Source organism: Varroa jacobsoni, unplaced genomic scaffold (assembly GCF_002532875.2).
Source record: "Varroa jacobsoni isolate VJ856 unplaced genomic scaffold, vjacob_1.0 scaffold_270, whole genome shotgun sequence".
In the NCBI taxonomy this organism is placed as follows: Eukaryota; Metazoa; Arthropoda; class Arachnida; order Mesostigmata; family Varroidae; genus Varroa; species Varroa jacobsoni.
The window spans coordinates 110,157-130,802 of NW_019213172.1; the positions used below are offsets into that span (position 1 = coordinate 110,157).

Consider the following 20,646-nt stretch of genomic DNA (forward strand, 5'->3'; position numbering starts at 1 on the left):
AGTGGAAGAGAAAGTCAACTAGAGAGATGAATCAGATGCGATAGGCAGGTTATAACAGTAACTTATTGGTTCCAGTCTAATTAAAGCGTATTGATCTCTGTAAAGGTTTAAACTTACGCTTTAAAGAAGTGGGTTCATTCAATCTTTACAACCAATTTTTTTGAGTACCATCAAACACAAAATATATATTTCTCTTCTTGTCTCAGAACAAACAAATACTGCGTATTTACTGATAAAATGCGTTAGTTAAATTGATGGATTTACTAGATCAACATTGTCCGATTCGATCTCAAAATGTAGCGTATCGTTCTAAGTGTTATTAATATTAGTTACTCACTGGAAATATGTTAGTGTAGGAGGAATAAACAAATCCAGATACTAGTCAATACTGGAGGAATATTTTTAAGCACAAACATTGCTTTTCAAAGATGAATACCATCAAATTCTCAGCATTTATTTTAGCTTGATAGTTTTGACATTGTGACCTGTATTTGTACAAGGTAGAGGGCGAGTAAGAACTGAAGGTTACATGCAAGACTTCATATTTCTTCGAAAAAACATTGGCAACTTTTACTTTTTTATTCACTTCATACACTTTCAAGTGCTCTGAATCTTCACGAAACCTTTCTCTCTGTGGTTACGGTTGTCCTTAGCAGTCCTGATAAGTGATCTTTTCCATTACTTAATCCTATCACCTCCTAAACCATGCAAAAGAAAAGATAGTTAAATCTTTATTTTTTCGCGCTTATTAAGGACATGATAGGTGTAGCCTAGGTCTTTCTTTATTCTTTGATGTATTTCGACTGACGACAAGGCCAAGCCCAATCAAGAAGGCCTCGATCGACCTTAGCTCATCGCTATTCTCTTTTTCTTCTCGTTTATCACGTCAGAATGAGCCTTGGCGTGAGACGCATTATCTCCCAAGCGCAATTTTGTCATTATTAGTTCGGGAAGCTAAAGCCTTGAGGATGGCTGTCGCTGAAAGGCGTAGCAATATTGGCAAAGCTGACCCCCCACATCACATCTCCTGGACGAAGACGTGGCTTGACAGGCAAAACTTACGTAATAATAGATTCGCTGCCGCCCCACTGCAACCCCCATCGCTCAATACTTGCTATCAGCATACCGATTTACGCCGCTGGTATAAACTACGCGAGATACTTCGATCTCGACGCAAGTATTATATATATATATCTCTTGACGGGTTTTCCATGTTCAATCCTTTCTTGTAGATGGTGCCTTGTAATTAATGGACATAATAGAATACGCACCTGCGGATTAAATGCATGCAAAAAATGCAGCAGGGTAATATGAGGATCATACCATACGCTGTAAGTGCGCATGTATACGAATGAAACAATGAACGTCGTCGAAAGACCGTGGTCGTGATCAGATAGGTTAAGGTTATAAACAAATGACCTTTTTTAAAAGAACAGTTTATCATAACGCATCGCTGATGCTGCAATAAACATTCATAGACAAACTACTTTTCACGGTTTGCCTTTCAAACAGTATGTAACAGTAGGCCGAGGATATCCATTAAACTGTATTTCCCCCAAAAAGGTGTCATGATCTATTTAAGAATTTGTTTTATATCAAGAAAACGTACTAGCAGATACGATCGAAAGCACTGTTAAGTATAGGAAGTTCTACTAATTAACGCCACTTGAGTAATGTTTTAGTTTTTTATTTATAGCTTGAGAAAGCTACTATTTGTGGACGCTGCCAAATATGTCGCTCCGATCGTATACGCATTATTACTTTCTGTGCTGAGTCCGCTTCTAGCGTGGTAAGCGGCGGCGGCAGCGGCGGCAAAACAACGATAAGTGTGTTAATTCGTTCCTAAGGAAAAGTTACAGCAAGTAACTTTAAATGATCCTGTGAGGGCGAGAGACGTTCGGAGCCACTGGAAGCGGGTGCCGGTAGAAATGGTCGAGCAGACGAAATTCTTAACACGGCCCGAACCCAGTGGTAGTTCTCTTTCTTAAAGAAACATACAGTTTCTAACCCGCCTTAACGCCCTAGGCGGTAGCCAGCAACAACCGCTGACGCTTCGCCAGACCGCCAATTCCTGAACACTTTTTGCCTTGCGCTAGACTGTAGTGAAGGACGATTCATAGATTTGTAATGAAGCGCGACGTGAGACATCGTACAAATCTATGAATCTAGCTAAAGTAATCTAACTTTTCGATCAGCCAGTTTATGAGGCGCAAATGAGATTTGGCTGTGCAATGCTATCCGACAACCCTCCGGCAAGTCGACTCCCTCCATGTAGCACACTTAACGTCCAATACTACAAATCTGTTGTCGTAGATCGCTACCCTTACAGAGAATAGCCTTTATAAGATATACGAGCATTGAAGAGGTCTGTTCTATAATGGATTTTTTCATCTAAAAGTAGCTTTGTATGGTATGCTACTAACTATAATCTCATTATTCGTTTGTTCAGCTGTTGCAGTACCTACGGGACGCCTCTTAAGGTCGACGTGGAGAGCCATATGCAAGGATTCAAGCCGAAAAGCTCACACATCCTATTAATTATGCCCTCAGAAGAATAAGGATCATTTGTAAAAATATCATCCCAATGTTATTCAACGCGTGCACGTTAAGCGAATATTTAAAGGGAGATGGGTTCAAGTATTTGTAAGGTTGTGTGTAGGCATAAGTGATTAAAACTTAGGCCACAAGCGTTGCACGTCGTGTTTTTATGCATTATAACGTTTTGTCCTTTTCGTTTACATTTGGATGATCTACATCATGCAAAATATGGCTCTTAGATCATAACGTAGTAGGAAGCTTACGAAGTAGTCTCCATGATAGCATACTGGGCCTGTAGATGCCTGCTAATCTTAGGGATACAGTATGTTAGGTTTGATCTGAGCATAAATAAAGATTGTTCTCTCTTGGAGACCAGCCGTCCCATGGAATGTCTAATGACAATATCGGACGTAAAGCTCGAAACATAGAACCTTGCGACTTAAAAACCCTATCACTTATCATTTAGCATAAGTGTCATAGGCATAAAAGTGCCCAAAATAGCCTAGTTTTGGCCTCTGTTTATTTGTAAAAAAATAGTACCGACAACTCTGGCCCTACCTTGTTAATGCTTTTTACAACGATTCTTTTATATTTTTCTACTAAAAATCACTAAAGAAATGGCCTTGGGATAGCTTGACATTAAGCATCACATACAACTACAAGCGTCATCGCTGAATTTGTTCTAGCTGACATTTCCTGAAGTAGCCATTTACCTTCATAACTTACTTTTTGGCTCAAAGGAGACCGGACCTGAAAACTTGCCTTGTTGGCGTGTATTGCTATTTAGGACTATATTAGGATTTTTTATTGCCCCTACATTGCAGTTATCTATCGTAATTATACAAAAGTAGGATGTAAGCAATTTTTTGAAAAACGTCAACTAACTGGGCGTTCTGGGAATTCTGTTGATTCCTTGCGTGATTTTTAGTACGTAGCACCGTAGCAAAATTGCGAATACGTAATACTAGCGTATCAGGTAATTAGATCGTTTAGAACTTTAAAATATAGGCGCGACACAAATATTATTGTCTGTGTTATATTCTTACCGATCGTTGCCACTGTCATGTTAGGAAGACGTTTCGATTTTAATTATCAGCTCTTGTACTGGCAACTTATATTAAACTAAGTCATGATATTAGTTTCACTGTCGCCTGCGCCACCATTGCAACAAGCGACTCCTGCGACTCTTAGCGATATGCGGTGGTCTAGGTTCGAACCCGGGTCGACCCATACGCACGTTCCGTACCGAAAGCCTGCCACCCGATGAAATGCCAGATGTAGAACTCGAAACATTTCGTTATTGAGCGTTTGTAAACTTAGTTTTCCATTTTCATTTTTACGGTAAGTATTGTGCACTGCTCTGCGCCTGTGGAAGAGCAATAGTTATATAACCAAAAAAGTAATTCTATGAAAATCAATCGATAGTTGGCTACTGTTGAGAAAAATTGTTCTTTAGATCATTTGAGCGACTACCGAAGAAACATTTTGCTCTTTTTGAACGTGATAGCTTCAGATGGACAAGCTGATTGACGAAAAAGAGGAATCGTAGTCTGTTGTATTTCCACATATTAAATGCCAAACATTCTATCGTTTTGCTAACGAAATCTCTATTGAAAGCCTTGCGCCAAAGAAACGTGCCATTCAGAAATTCCGTGCATGACGCTTGCCCACGTAGGTAATGAGCTACATTGGTGCCCAACAGGAAATTAACATTTTGATTGATCGATTACCCAAATGTGAGCTATTTCTATCGAGCAGATTTCGTGAAACAACGTAAACCTATAACATTGCTACAATTTAGTTAGCAATGTAAGCTCTTCTAAAGATCACAGGTTTGTCTTCATCCGCAATATTTCATTAACATTAATCGACTGCTTAAACTATAAAGACGCATTAAATCACTCATACGAAAATAATTGATCATCATTGATTTTTTCAGCAAATCTGCACGCTTCATCATGTATAACGTATCGATAGCAATTGAAAATGCTACGTTTAAAACATCGTTAATAATGGCCTCAAACGCCTGATGTTAGCCAGCAGAGAGAAACAGACTTACTTGTTACAACTGTCGCACACACCGAAGTATAGTAAGCGAACACGTCGCCAGTGTGCACGTTATGCTAGCACTAGTAAATAGCGCGAAACAAATCGCACATGCACTTCCGTGCAGTAGCCATCCCAGATGAGTACCTGACGTAAGCATGCTGCTTTAGAATACGTTCCAGAAACATTGGCCTCTGCTGTCGTCGTCCCCCCGTACTGCCGTACTAAGTGAATTTTTGTACCCAATTAAAAATGATTCAAAAAGAATCGCTCGTAAAGATCACCTGCTAAATAAACAAAAATATACTTTTAAACGTAAACTGTATTATTTTTAGGGTAAACTAGTTATGTATGTAGGACGACACAGCTAAATGATTTAGGCCGGCACATTATAAATCCGTAAGATTGTGTACCCCTATTAACTGAGCGTTTTAATTTATTTATTTAAACTGAAAAACGATTGGTCTTTTTACTATATGCCTGGTGGCCATTGGTCTAATAGTGAATCCTTTAGGAAGGGTCATGGTTGACTATCTGCTTCTGTTAAACGGCCAACTCGAATCTGTTAAACAACCAATATCGATTACTCTATTTTCTGTCGACAAAAAGATCCCTAAATGAGTAGGGTGTGAAAATGCGTTGGATTCGTAAAAAAACCATTGCACAAAATATGGACTACAGTTATTGTATAATACTGCCAAATAGTCAAAATTATAACTAAGGCCAAACTGCTCAAAAAGAAGATTCGACCTACCTAAGTCGATTGCCATCGGTGTCTCCACTCCTTTCTTTACCCCACAATCCTCTTCGAGGTAGAGGTTGCCCAACTTGCCCGGAGGTTGCCCAGACAGGCAATGTCCGGGCAAGTTGATCTTTCGACAGTCGTACGGATAATAATTTTGTTTTAATATAATAGTAGTCAGGGGGAATCTTTTTTGAAGCTCATTTGAGTATGAAGCTCGTTTTTATAAAGACATATCGTTTTTCTCATACCGTTTTCTGACCTAAGTAAGCGTACACGCAGAAAATCATAAAAGCTTTAAATTATAGAGTAATGTGCTTTTTCGCACGGGGCTGGAACGTCTCGAGAATGAAACCTTTGCTAAGGGCTTATAGAACGTGACACCCCATTTCAGGGATCGTTTCGTATACATTAGAAGTAAAAAGGTGAAAGTTTTTGCCACATTCCAATTTCGAGATCTATAGCACAGCAGTACTTTTATTAAGTTTAAAAACTATTTTTTAATTTATTCAAAAATCTTTCTTTACCATAGCTTTCGGCATGGTTCGGTAATAATCGTAAGGCAATTAAACTTCGATAAGAATGGTTATTTTTGTTTGGTATAATAATATAGTTCTAGTTAACTTTGGGTTTTGGTCTGATGGGCATCTAATTCGGGGCGTACTATTACGAGAAAAAGTGTATGCAGCCTTATGAATATTTTTTTTTTCGGAGTACTTTTTGAGGACTGTATAACTAACGTCTAAGTCATTTTATCGATAGATGGAATTAAACAGATGTCTACCGCAGAGCTGAATTTGGATTTTTTTCTTAGCCTTGTCAGTGAGTGACAAGACATTACGTAAACGAACTATTCTAGCCACTTGTAAATCGCCATATTTTTTACTTATGAGTTCAGCCGAACGTCGACGTATGTGTGACGTCGCACTCCTCGCTTCTTCCTACAGAAGAGTATTCGGCTTGCCATGCAAAGCCTCGAGTGAGACAGACAGATAAGTAATGGAGAAAAGAAACTATATATTATCATTTTATGACTGCAAGATCTCAGATCTTTTGCAAGCCTTTATCCTCAGAGCAGTTCCTGAGGAACGCTATCTTTGATATGAAACTTTTAATCTCAGCTTATCATAATGAGGAACTTTTGGCCGCTGATCTTCGTCCTTTGCGTGGACCTTGTCTTAGCAATAAACGAAAAACAAAATAAGTAGCTTCTTAGCTAATGATTGTACATACAATAGTATATTAATACCGATTTTTGGTTATGTAGAAGTCTTTAACTGTAGGGTTATTAATATGGTTATTACAATTGGAAATCTGTTGCACGTTTGGTCTGATCTCGGATCCTATTCATCTAAGCACTAACTGCAAACGTAACGTAACACACACTCAAGACAGTTAAATACTATAGCTGAGCTTATTTAAATCCACAACGAATGCTATTTAGGACAAATTCTAGGAACTTCATTGATAGTTTTACATATCAGCAGATATTCTAAAAAACGCTAAAGGTAAAGTTATGGCAGAGCATTCGACGAAAACTCTTATGAGCTACTATACAGTTAAGCCTTGTGAACTATAAGATACGTCAGAGGGCTTCCAAAGCAGGAATTTAGTTAGAGCTAAAATCTTGCGATGCTAAGGTGTCGCGATACCGTTGCATCCATAAAAGAACCTAAGTACATTAGATTTTATCGTAATGTTTGTCGACGAATGTAACAATGACGCAGTATCGGTGAAGCTGTTCCGGCCTGAAAAAAATATTTATATTTGTAAAAATCTAAGGATCGATGGGAAGCCGCGTTTTTTTTATAGTCCTATAGTTCTTCTAGTCTATTATAGTTCGAGATGCCTAACGATAGTTACATGTTCGCAGCTTACCTACTCGGCAATTGACGAGTCGTTTCGTTATCTGGGGTCTATTAGGACTTCAGACGACCGAAGTACATCTTGCAGGTCTCAAATTCCATCTTTACGCTTAACAAGTTCATTTACAAGTTACAGTAATCTTGCTGTATTGGGACTGCTTCGGCAGCTGCTTGACATCGATGAAACACGATGTGGAGTAGATGTCGAAAAAAAAGGCACTTCCTTTTACCAGGAGCATCCGGCTTGGAAGCCTGACTCGAGATAAAATTCGTTCACTACGATATAAAAGTATGCTACTATGGGCTCGTGGATAAGACGGGATGCACCTTTGAAAGAAACAAACAAACAAACAATGAAGGGATAAAAAGGAGCAGCGGATTTGAAAGGACAGCCACATTATTCGCGGACCAACCTAAAAGTTATCAACATGCGGATAATGCCTTCCGTATGTACCACTTTTCTCATAGTGATAAATTCATGTGACTCGGCACTGAAAGCCTTTTCTCGAATGTTTGAAGCAATACGTTTAATGAAGCAGAAGATAAACAAGCTTGAGAATCTGACAGTCAAAACCTTCTTTAGGTATGTGTATATAAAGCATATGTGATTTTGCCCAACGAAATAAATCCTCTGTAGCAATCGTCTCCATAGCACCGGTGGTGGTGCCGCTATGATGTGTAACGCGTTTGCTGTCAGAACTTAGCGACGTGTGAGGTGGCCTAAGTTTGAAACCTTCGTTTCGTACTGGAAGGGGCCACTCAAGCAGCGCGCAACTTCAGTACCGGATGTAACTTAGCAGTAGTATTAGTTAGTTCTTTTTAAGACGTTTACGCATTGATCATCAAAGGCACCCACTGATATTTATTGCCATGTCCGTGTTCTTAGATAGACTAGAGATACCAGCCCTAATGATCTATTAGCTTTTGGTGACACGCTGTGTACAATACACTGGCCCGTTGCGAACCACAATGGGAAAGAAAACAAGCTAATAGCACGAATCATAGTGACTCTGATTTACCGTACAACAGTTTTTAAACAGTTCAAGGTAAAACAATACGCTAAGTTCTAATGCTCATTATTCTTAACGATATTTTCGAACTGTTCCCCTAGCCTCAGCCGAGTTTTCAATGGTGAATTTGTTAACTGTTCCTATGGATGCCAAAATCGACCGAACCACTTTTTTTAATATAATCATTAGACTCTTGTGTTCCAGTAAATTGCAACCTCCCCGATGCTTAAACAGTTACCGTTCTAGATGTCCTGTGGGTTCCAGGACGTCTGGACCACAAACAGCAGACGATGATGCTTTTTCACAGTGTATGAATGTATAATCCAACATCAGTTACTATGTATTCGTTCATTGTGCATTTCCTGCTGACATACAATGTTCCCAGCGCTTTCTAATGTCCAAGTGACGACACCCAACGCTGCGTGTTGGACGCTATCGCATCCCGAAAAAACGGTTTGTTTTGCTCCCTATTCCTTTCAGGGAAGCCATCGTAATATAATAATCCTTAAGCGGTAAAAATAGACGCATATCAATGTTCTCTGTAAAGAGCATATTATTAATAATATTAATTAGTATCGTATATCTCTGCGTCTATGTATACACGACGGGATCGCCCGAAACACGATTCCGACGACATTTTGGGTCTGGACATGGGCTAATAACAAAACGCTACTGTGGGAGGGACATGTTCGGAAAGAACATCGTTTACGTTGATTAGTGCAAAAAATTCTATTTGGCCTTCACGGATGATTGATACGCCCTAAAACGAGAAAAATAGAGTAGCAAGGTCTAGTCGCTTAGTTGTTAATAATAAGATCAGTAATTTCATCTGAAATTATTAAAACTAACCTACCTAACTCCTTCGATGTCTTTTTTCTAGCGTGCACTTCGCGTGTTCATGTGTAGCACACAAAGAAGTAGATACGGAGGTCGATTGACGACAAACTCTGAACTCTCACAACTGAATTTTCAACAGATTTTGCGTGTGCCCTTCTCCTACACGAAATTAGTAAGCTACATGATTTCTATAGGCTGAGTTGACATCTGCGACTAGTACCGCGCGAAAACGCCTAAACACTATAAGTGCTACCTATTGCGAATTTCATTGTTCGTAAACCAACATTGTACATAGCATAAAATCATCTGTTACATCTTCGTTTCCGTAGCGTTTTTTCATTTAGTTCTAGAAAAGTCGTGGCTCGTGTTAATAGATGATAAACGACCCACTTTTTTTTTTTTTTTTTTTGCAATATCTATTGCATTTTCCATTTTGCAGTCAAGCCTGTGCACTTTTCTAAATAGCCGCACAGCTTATGAAGTAACGTCAATATTTTTATATGTGTACAAAATACAGACCCGAAAAACATTATTTGATCTGGGCTTTTTAACGTTGTCAAGGGTTTGCATGCCGCTGCTTTCAGATCCGAAGACGTTGCAATTTCTGTAAGCCCGCTCGTAAAGTCCATTGTAATAATTACCCTTGAAGTTGACCGAACATCCGAAAAGCGTACGAGCTCGGTGCTAGCTGACCCATACGTGACACGATTTACCAGAACAGGGCTCCAACCTGACAAAGTGCGGCTTCAGGACGCTTAGAAAAATTAACCTGATGGTTTGACTTAAGAAAATATGTTTTTCTGTTTGCTTGCTACGTGTTTGTTGGGATTGAGCTATTGTCGCTTGATAAAACGATTGATTCGGACTTTTATTATCAACAACTAACAAAATTATAACGAGATATGAAAAAAATCGCCAGGCCACATACATCTTTAGCTACCAGGCAAAAATTGAGAGAACCCTGATGAGAATACATCATACTTATCAGTCATCATACATACTTACCAGTTACTATCCCTTTTCATTTTCTGCAGAGAGCATCCTGATGGTATTCATTTAGATCTGATGGAGGAAGGCAAAAATCACTTGTCAAAGCTTTTCGCCCAGTACTGCAGAAGTCTTATGATAACGGGATTGTGCTGTTACCAGAAAATTGGCAGGAAGTCATTAGTAAAAGTGGCACATATTTAGTTCAATAACGTCATTATGTAGGGAAAATATTTGCTTTAATTTAACGCTATACGTATATAACAAGCAGGGTTGTTACTGACCAAGAGTGTATATCTTATTTTTGCCATTGGAAATTAGTATGGTTATTACTAGCCTTGGCTTACTTAAGACCCTTGGCATAATTACCATTCGATCATGACGGATGGCCGATATAAGACTGGTTCTACTTTGGATGCATATCAATAGGCCAAAAGAAGTTTCAAGTGAATTAGCAGGGGATCCAGTTAACGATCCGAATATAGGTCATAGAACCCTAAGCAGTATTTTTCGTTTACACTGGAAAACTGAAGTGTGCATTTTAGTTCCAGTAAAATGTTGACTATATCTACAAAACAGCTTTGCAGACATTTTAAAGGTGTTCGATGTGAAATTGTAAAGATGGCGCGTGCAGTGAAGGAAGTATGCAATCTAGTAAAAGAATATAACAAATCTAGTGAAAGAAATGCATCTATCAGAGCTACCTGCAGCGGATGTCGTTAAAATTATACAATGAAAAAAATTGATAAAACTATATGATACCTCGAAGTGGCACTAGAAAAAGTGTTAAGTACGGAGGTAATGCCGCTGCGAGACCTAATGATCTCAGATGATTGCACCTGGATTATGTTTTCGTTGCGAGTACCGGGCTTCAGGTGAGCACTTGGGCTGGCGATGCCCATCCAATCGTTCTCTAGAACTTATTGGTAGGTGTTTTTTTAGTTTTGCAATACATTAAGTAGTTACCTCTGCTTGGCATAGGTCATATTCTGTCACGGATGCGAAATATTTTCTAAAGACATAGTGAATGACTCATAGTGAAGACATAGTGTAAACTCAGTCCATCTTTGAAGGATCTGTAGTTAAATTTCTGCCCTTTACATCGCAGTTAAGGTGGAATCAGGCTTAGCAAACGTATTCGACTCAAGTGAAGATCTCAATCGCGAATCGTGAAGATTGAATGAAAAAAATACTATCTCACGGTTTATCTGACTATAGAAATTTCTGTAGCTTTACAACAGTCAACGACGCAATACCGTTGCTGCATATGATCCATTTTTAAACTGTACATGAGCCGTATGTCTTCTTACAAGGTATATATATGCAAATATAGTTTTAGAAGTTTTAAAAATTAAACTTAGAAGTACATCTAGAAAATCGGTTAATGTTATTTAGGTAAATTCAATTACACTGCGTAATAATAACCTTCATAATCATTGCTTTTGTAAAATATATCTAAAAATGAATACCCAAATGCTCACAAATGAGTACCATGTCTTTCACTTTTAGATAGGAAGCATTATTTTTTTTGTAATTCTGTCAATAAATTAACAGAAAATAGTTATTTATATGATCCACCACCGCCAATCATGTATCGTATAATCCGTAAACTGGCCAGGTTTCAATTTACCTACTGTGTTTTGGGTCCGGCTATGCCGCTACGCATTGTTTCGAAAGGGTTCACGAAATGAAGAGTGTGTCTACTTGCGGTTTCGAAGTTAGATCGCCGTTCACCTCAAAGCTTACTAAGCAATCACGAAAGAGCTTTCTATAATGAAACAAGCACAATGATAGGGTAGATGGTTCAGTATCTGGAATATCCTATACGCTTCATTTTTATTATGTTTCGCTGCAAGTGTGCGTCAATAAATAAATTAAGCTCGCGTTAGATGCGTTTATACACTATAGGTTGAAATCTTGGAGTCTTTCGTGCTCGCTAACCTTACTTGGAAACGAGTCATCACGGAGATTGTCGGTGACAGTAAGTGGAGCTGAATACCTGCTAAAATTAAGGCCATTACGTCATTTGTCAGGAATATTGTTGGTTAGAACACTGTAACTGGCCTTCACATTTACTATAACATTAAAAAAACAGAGTATCATCTGCTGTATTCGCTACGGATCTTTCTTGCACGCCGCGACCTCGACAGTGGACCAATAGTGAGCTTAAGTCAGGAGAAGGAGCAATATAGGAATTAATCGTATCCATCGATTCCTTTAATTAAAAACTACGTAAATTGCGTACAGAGACGACTATCTAGGGGGGGGGGGGGGGGGGCTGTTTCAAAATAAACCAACAGAAACAACTGAATGCGTTTATATGAATCTTCCTCGATTACAAACTTCATACATGTAAAAATTTATTTGTGTGCAACATTAATCAAACGGCCTTCTTCATGATACGTATTGACTTACCCTAGTTTTTGGCCGTTCTTTCGCATAAATCGGGTCCTGTCTTTGAAATGGCAGAACGGGTGTTCTCCTTAAGCCTGTCTGCCATCGACGGATTGTCGTAGCACACCTTTTAGGTAGCCTCATAGAAAGAAGTAGAGCGAAGTTATGCCACGTGATCTGGGGGTTATTTGACGTCACCTTGCCCGGAGATCAGCCGCTAACCGAAGTGAAGTGATCCTTTGATACCGTGTGCGTGGTGTATCATTCTGCTGAGGCCACATGTATTACAAACAGAGTTAACAGAATAAATTAACAAAAGGGATCAATAATACTTTCTATTCATTTTCGTATTCGATAGTTGTTGTTTTGTTGAATGTAAATCCGCTCTGTGGATAATCCACCGTCAGTCCATGACACTTTGCGGACGATGAACAAATTTAAGGAAAATATCCGTGAGAAATTTTTAGATGGAGGTAGGATTAGATGTGTGCAAAAAAGTGGGCAAGGAGCAGATGCGAATAATTACAATGAGGAATGTCAAGAAACTTCACTAGGCACTAAGGTTTACTTTATGGATGGTGTACTTAAAGAGTTTGTAAGAAAAAAAAAAATGTACGTAAATACATTCAGTTATTTTTGTTGATCTAGCTTGAGATTATCCTCGACCAGACGGCCGCCCATTCATAACACAATGAGTAAAAATAGCCGTATAGTAATACAGAGAAGATGACACACATCGTAAGAATGATTAAATTGGCTACCAAGACCGTTGAAATTGAAAATGGGTAAAAAGTGCTAGTTTTTTTTTATTCCAGTTGTGAGTTTACATTACAGAGTTGAAGTTTAGAGTTATCCCGGCAAAATCCAGGCGCCGATACGCGACGTTTTACCTGAACACCTTAAAATATGGCGGGAGTGGAGTAATGCTTTCGATATTTGTTCTAGGCAAAAAAAATCTTGGCGAATGATATTGGTGTACGATCAGCCAGAATTTATATATAAATATGTATATAGATATGTTTATTTTTATAGGCTCCAATATGTGTCAACTAGTTTTTTTTCCATTAGTAAATCGTATGTGAGCGTATTTTTTTGCGAAAGCAAATTATTCGGATAGCTTTCACATGTCACTGCCTGTGTAATATAACTATCACCTACTAAGTAAATTATGTATTAACTAGTCTAGTATGCTTCCTAAATTAAAGGGGGAACAGAGACATCTAAAAAAAACTATTGTTGTTATATATTTATGTAAGATCATCTTTTAAAAGCATAACGCACATTCATTCATTCACGGTCCCTTTTCTGGCATGTTTATATCTTGAGAAAAAGCCCGCGCTTTAGGATTTAAAAAATATGCACCTGTCACTATTGAAGTTATATGGCCGCATGGTAAGGACGCATGACTGCTGGTACAAAATGCTACTGATTCTAGTAATAGCTCGTTTTAAATAGCAGTAAAGATGGAAGAGCGTAGGATTATTGGTACGGGCCGTAGAGCATACATATAAGCGCAGGTTGAAACATGTAAATCACAATTTGTTATTGACGATCAGCGTTGCAAGTAGCGTAGGTGTTCGTGCACATCGAGCTTCACGTCTTCACAAGGTTGAGGGGGCGCGCGCGCGCGGGCTCGTTGTTACGCTGACAGAAGGTATTTTACTTGATTACGAACGGCTTCTTTCATTCAGAAGCTGCATTAGTTCTATTAGGTTCTATCGGCGTAGCATATAGATGTATGTGAGAAATATCCTAAATCGTGCTTGCAAACATTCCTCAATGAGGTCCACTAGTAACCCAACAGCATAACCAACAACCCTCTACATGTATTCCTGCATTATAGGTGTATATCCGTTAGAGCAAAAGCGGAAGGTGCTTTGAATCGAGTGGACCCTCGACTACAGAATTCTGCGATAGGGTTTCTTACTTAGTAAAATAAGGAATACGTCGAACGTTCTAGTTGTTAAAAATTAAAAGGAACAGTAGCCATTAAATAACAGTGACAATGGCTAATGGTATAGAAAGTATAATTTGGTGAAAATGTGCCAAACAGCTACGAACTGCTCTCGGTCACTGAAGAAATCTTTCTTAATATTGTTTTGCTATGTCGACGTATATCAGTGAGCGATCAATCGGTAGAGACGACACGGTTTCCCCTAGCCAAATAACTCCCATTCAGCCAAAGAAAAAAAAAAAATAGAAGAAAGGTCCGATTTTGTGCAAAGATGCACTTTTAACAGATCATTCTAGTTGCGTGCAGTAACCAGCCTCATCCGAAAAAACCGACCTTTCCAAATCACATGCGTATCCAGCATTTGTATCAACTCAAAACAGAAAACTGGGCAGCGTAGAATAACCCTCCACTCTCCATTTTCTCAACCATTCACCCCACCAGAGATTTAAACGATTTCACTGGATTTTAAGCTAAGGCCAAGAAGAAGCTCTAGTTTTAATTAGTACACGAAAGACTCTTACGTGTCTGTGTATGTTATTGTAAATAGAGCCTATGTTTAAAACAAACAGATATTTCATTTAGACAGTTTGTTATTTAAACAAACGTTTGAAATTAACGAAAAAAAAAAAAAAAAAAAAAAGAGTAAAAATTAATGCAGTCTGTGATGCTTGAAGATACCCCAAGACGTGTGCGTGATAATTCACCATACCTTTGTCTCTGTAAAACGTACCTAATCTTAATCACGAAGCGTGGCTTGCTGAAAGCGTAAAGCGTTTCTCTGTTTCTAAAAGAGGCAGACCACTACGCTAAGTGCATTGTAAAGCATCAATACATAAATGTACACGAAAAACCCATGGAAAACTAAATAACTTACAATTGGCATCTTATTTTTTATCTAGACGTTGTTAAAAAATAATAATCGTCTATTAATAAATTCTGTTTGAAAAAAAAATAGTCAACGAGTAAGAGAATAAAACTTTCTGTTATAATCAAATCCGAACAAAACATCCATGTTGATTTTCGAAGTAACGATTACGACGCATATTTATCTTCAAATGTGTCTGATTATATTCATTTTCTTTCATTAGATTTCCAGTTAACAGAGCTTTTATGAGGTTAACACATCCTAAAAGAAATCACAATGGCTAAAATTATCAAGGAGCTTCAAAGGATAGTGGTCGAGCGCTTTCAGAACAGCCCAAGACGAAGAATATTTATAGCACATATCAACGAGAAGCTCGAAGGGAAGTTGGTTCTTATGGTGAAATCTCACGAGAAACCATAGACCTAATGGCTGTTAAATAATTGACCCGTAAATAAGCCATTGCATAAATGCTCGCAAATAGTCATTGTTAGTTAGTTCTATGCATTATACAATTTCTGCCTGGACCAACATGAGGTTGTGGAAGGTAAGTTTAACGGTGTCTAACAATATCAATATAGCAACGTGGTCTTGTGTGGAATCGGACACGCGACTGCTCTTATCTACGCTTACCTGTACCTACTGCCTTACCACGTCTGGCTGTCGTAAGCGAAAGCGCTTGGCCTAAACAGAATAGTAACTGCAAGTTCGTTGTCGTCGAACTTTGCACTACAGTATTATACCTCTGACAATTGCACAGATTTCGCAATTTCTTTCACCAGAATCGACCGGCGGAGCATCTGGTCAATGAATCAAGGGTAGGTACTATAGGATTAGAACATTCATCTTTTCGCATCATTCGACGCTTCGTTATCGTTCAGAGAGAGGCTTTAGAAGTACTTCCGACTCGACCACGCCCTCTCCGAGTGCAGCACAAGACCGATAGACTACTGTCTACTAACGAAAGGTTTTGGCTGGCAAGGGGTTGTCGATACGTGATTTATTCAGGTTGACTTACGAACGGGAAGGAGGAAAGGCACTAGAAAGGGTCGACCGGATAAGAGTCAGAACTGACACATCGCTTAGCACGGTGAATGCTGTTGGCACATCTTTGACGTTTTGTACCTGCCGCGGAGCCCAATTGGGGTGCGGGCTGCTGGAGCCCACCTCGTTTTGTGCTTTTCATTTGTGTGTTACAATTGGAAAGATCGCGATTGCGGAATTCGGGTCGCGGCACACGGATAATACGGAACAGTATGCAAACGAGAAGCGTCCTACGCTGTGAAGAGCTCCGGACGACACGGGTCGGTAAACAGCATATTGGAGCTCAGAGAAAAGCGCGAGAGAAGCATTGGCCGTTTCGGAGACACGTGGTAACCTTTGTGAAAACCTTAGGGCGGGATCGCCTTTCGGAGCCAGCCGTCTGACTGTAAGGCAATATGAACCGACCGATAGCACACAGATTAGTAGATGGTTAATTTTTACGATGTCGTTATGGGGTCGCAATTAGTACGTGGCGTTAACATGACGCTACAGAACATTATCGTATTCTAGCAGTAAGCAAGGCTGTGGTAGTGTTTAGTGATGGTATCGGCTGGATTAAAAGAATTACGATTTGTGCAAATGTTTGAACAATACAACATTGAGAAGTGTTTATTTGGTCGATCCTTTTATTGCCTGCACTACCTATTATTGACTGTGATGATCCAACTTGCCAATTATTTTCCACGCCTGCTTAAATCGAAGAAGAACTTACGTGATCCTGGGTTTAACTAAATCTTTTTGTATATCTGATATATCATGTGGTTACAATCTGTAAATTGCCGCTGATTCGGGACTTTACTAGAATCCTGTCTATTCTTCTGAATTCTTCTTTCGTAATTCCACGAATAGACGCAGATAAATAAGTCTGTGTTGTGGAGAAGTTTACAGTTGTTGCAACAAGGCGACAATATCGGATTGCTTAATGTCGCGGTATGAAACTTATGTTACGACCCCGTTGAAGAACCCCTCAAGACGCTGGTTCACCGACAGGTAAAGAGTATACAAATATGCACAATTCGACCGCGTCCAAACTGCCATAGACACATTTTTACTATTAAAAGATCGCTATGAGGACATATATTTTTACACTGATGCCCTTGCTACCCAGTAAGTTTATTTTCATGTTTTTATCACACACGTGGGTGATGATAACGAACATCATTATCTATTGATAACAGCATAATAATAATCGGTATATAGACAACTTTGTAATATCCCATTGAAGCTTTTTTGCATTTCCCTGTTAGAGGGCTTTCGTCTACGGTAAAGCAATTTCATGTTTCGGACCAATGATTCCTACAGCTGCCGTTTGATGAAGAGCCAGCCAGCGGATAAACTTGATATTTATATGATAGATATGTTGGAAAAAGTCGCTAACAACGGACCAGGCTATTTGAACGCGTCTACTAGAAATACGGCGCATTGAGTCCATTTTTCAAAATGGAAAATAGAGAATTGTTTTTCTTGCAGTGCCACAAGACGTAGCTGAGTTAGATTTTAACAGCTCGGAGAACATGGTAAGACCACCACCCCTCACGACCGTCCGCCCACACTTTTCCCTTCGGTCTATTGCAGTTTTAAAGAACTCCCTTGCTAGAAACTTTCTAAGCCAAATGTTTTTCCTCACAGTCACATAAAGAACTAATGTTTATTCAGCTACACTTATTCAGAAGAATCGAGGGTAACGTAAGACTTAGACTCTTAGGAGGAAAAGTGTTCAGGCGACTAGGCGGCTGCTGCTATTTCGGAGGATGCTGCCTCTAAACTTGCCGGTACTGTTCACTATTTCAAAGTTTAAGTCTTCTTAGATAATTAGTTAATGTAATACAAGCGTCGGGTTAGAGGCATAGAACGGATAGATAGCGAAAATGGATAGTGAGAGAGAGAGAGAGAGAGAGAGAAAGGGGGGGGGGCAGATAAATGTGGAGAGAGTGAGTGAAACTCCAGAGGAAACTGGCTGTGCCTCACACGTGCGGTTGCTAGTAAGTGGCATATAGTAAAATGGAGCTCGGTTTAATGAAGTAATTACGAGTGAATAATCCAACTAAACGAAGTAAGTGAGTGTACTGGAGTAGGCAAATGTGAAGTCATTGAATTGCCACGAATAGGAAATCTAAATAGGAGATGCTCATCTTTTGAAACGACAATTCACAGGCTCCTGAATCCATTCCAGTCAGCGTATTCGAGCCTTATGTATGTTTAGTTGTAGCGCTCGGTGTACCTGACTTGTTCTCGAGAGAACGTCAAACGGGAACTGTGGACCCTGTTCAAGAGAAAAACAGAGGGATTAACTATATGATCTCGTTAGTAGAGGACCCCTGTAACCAGTGAAGTTACGATATTTCCTTGTTGTATCGAAAAGGATCCAAGAACAATTATATGTTCGGAACGGTCTTTCCATCGCTAGCTCAGACATACTGATGCTTACTCATTCACTATAAGATAAGATTGGTAGCTAAGACCTAAAATGATATGATTTGCAACAAAGCGTAAATCATGAAGCTTCTTTTTAGTAATGAGCGTAAAAACTTCTGCTTGACAGTATAGTAGTAATTATTATTATTCGTATGACTTAATAATAAGGCTTTACGGCAAGATTCCGCTAGTAATTCAGAATAACCCCAGCCCCCGTGATCATCAATTAGTATCTACTAACGCGTTTGCTCGTCATAGATTCATCTACTGTACACTTTACATTAACCCGAATTTTTCCCGAACAGTCATTGGGCTTCTCCAATAATGAAACGAACTAACTAAATACTAAAAAAAAAAAAAGATTACTAAATAGTAATACTGGACTATAATTAATAAAAAAAAAAAGTAGTTGACATTTACGTTTCGTGCAGTTAACTTTGCTAGATCGAATAATGCGCTCATATCGAACTAAAAACGCTTCCCTTTAAGCCATTCACAGCGACATCTACGTATACGAGCAAGTCTATCTTCGATAACAACCATCAGAAATTGGGTCCGCGCGTTGCCATGTCCGTTAATTACGTATTCTCGTTACGTGGCCAGGGTCGGAGGAGCGAAAGGGTATCATCATGGAAAATCCCTTTCTATGTATTGTTAGAGGCAATGTTGATAAGTTTCTACGACGCCTCTTACCGCTTGTAGATTTGTTCCTGTATGCGTTAATGTGTACATATATATCAACTATAGGTAATATAGCTATCCTTGCAACTTCATTGGGCGATCGCTGGAAATCTATTCTATACGGAAAAAGACGGAACCGAAGATACCGTTGACTACCTTCGCAGTGTACATAAACAATATTGTATTGCCTCTTTTATTTCTTTAACATCCTAAAGGTCTCTCGTGCTAATGCCACCTCATTGATACAAAAAGACTGTTACTGTTACGGCGAAGGCAAGCAGTCAGCCATAACAAGTATGGCTACCACTTGTCTACCTGTACAAGCACTACCTATACACCACAACCTGTATGAATAAAGAAAGTTTTTACCTTAGCATCATACCACTTAATAGCTTCGCTACAGGGGGCTGCTAAATCCGTTAAGCAAACAAAACCTTGAATTTTAATTAAAATTCCTGAATTCACAATTCTTCTGAACGACGTATTGGGCTTCACTGTGACAATATGTATATATATATATATATATATACACACCGGATTTTTCTCGTACGTGTGTGTGCGTCACTCGACTGTCGAGAAGGTGTGAGCGCAAAGACAACGCAGGGCAGAAAGCGGTGGAGATCCCGAAGGCCATCGCGACGCAAACGACGCGTGCCTAACCTAGCTGACTCGCGGTGGCTCTCAATGTTTGAATTTAATCAAATGAAGATATATAATATCATGCATCAGCCCTTGCAGAACCGCCTTTGGCTGAGCGACGAACGAGACCAGCCGTGCCTTCGAACGCGGCCTGCCTCTACAGCAAACACGCCTATGTCTTGCCACCCTCTCCTCCCCCCTTGTCCCTCACTAAACTATCATTTCCGCGCTCGAAAAGAAAAGGTTGGGAGTGACTTACTTGAAGGAAATTTACAGCAGTAAGGTTTGATGCGACGGTAGCGATAATTGAAGCGGACGGATTATAAAGCATTCTCGGAGCTAGATAACTACGGAATGCTAATGTGTATTTTCCATCTTCAGGTAATGTAGATGGCGACCAGCGGAACAATCGATGATGAGGCAGCGTTCAGAAACCAATATACAATGACGTTGATGACGATCTCGTAACGATTCTTTTGAAATTAGGTACTAATAAATGTAAAACGGTAGATTAACTGTACGTTCCCTATGCGTCTAGTAGACGCATGCTTAGATTCAACGCGTGAAGTAACACAGCCGTATGTACCTAATTGTTGAATGTTGTTTTCAATGAAATCCTATAAGCCATGTAA

The 20,646-nt window shown here is 39.3% G+C and overlaps 2 long non-coding RNA genes across 2 annotated transcripts; both read right to left on the bottom strand.

Annotated features, from left to right (window-relative positions):
* Positions 1 to 484: 484 nt before the first annotated feature.
* LOC111258847 (uncharacterized) lies at positions 485 to 4,709 on the bottom strand. Its single transcript, XR_002679235.2, has 3 exons — positions 4,598 to 4,709; positions 3,585 to 3,904; positions 485 to 698 (listed from the first exon to the last, which is right to left on the bottom strand). It is a non-coding gene; the product is annotated as an uncharacterized LOC111258847 (long non-coding RNA).
* Positions 4,710 to 6,880: 2,171 nt separating this feature from the next.
* On the bottom strand, positions 6,881 to 8,534 carry LOC147753726 (uncharacterized). The gene is made up of 3 exons (XR_015310323.1): positions 8,440 to 8,534; positions 7,205 to 7,518; positions 6,881 to 7,074 (listed from the first exon to the last, which is right to left on the bottom strand). It is a non-coding gene; the product is annotated as an uncharacterized LOC147753726 (long non-coding RNA).
* Between the last annotated feature and the right edge of the window lie 12,112 nt (positions 8,535 to 20,646).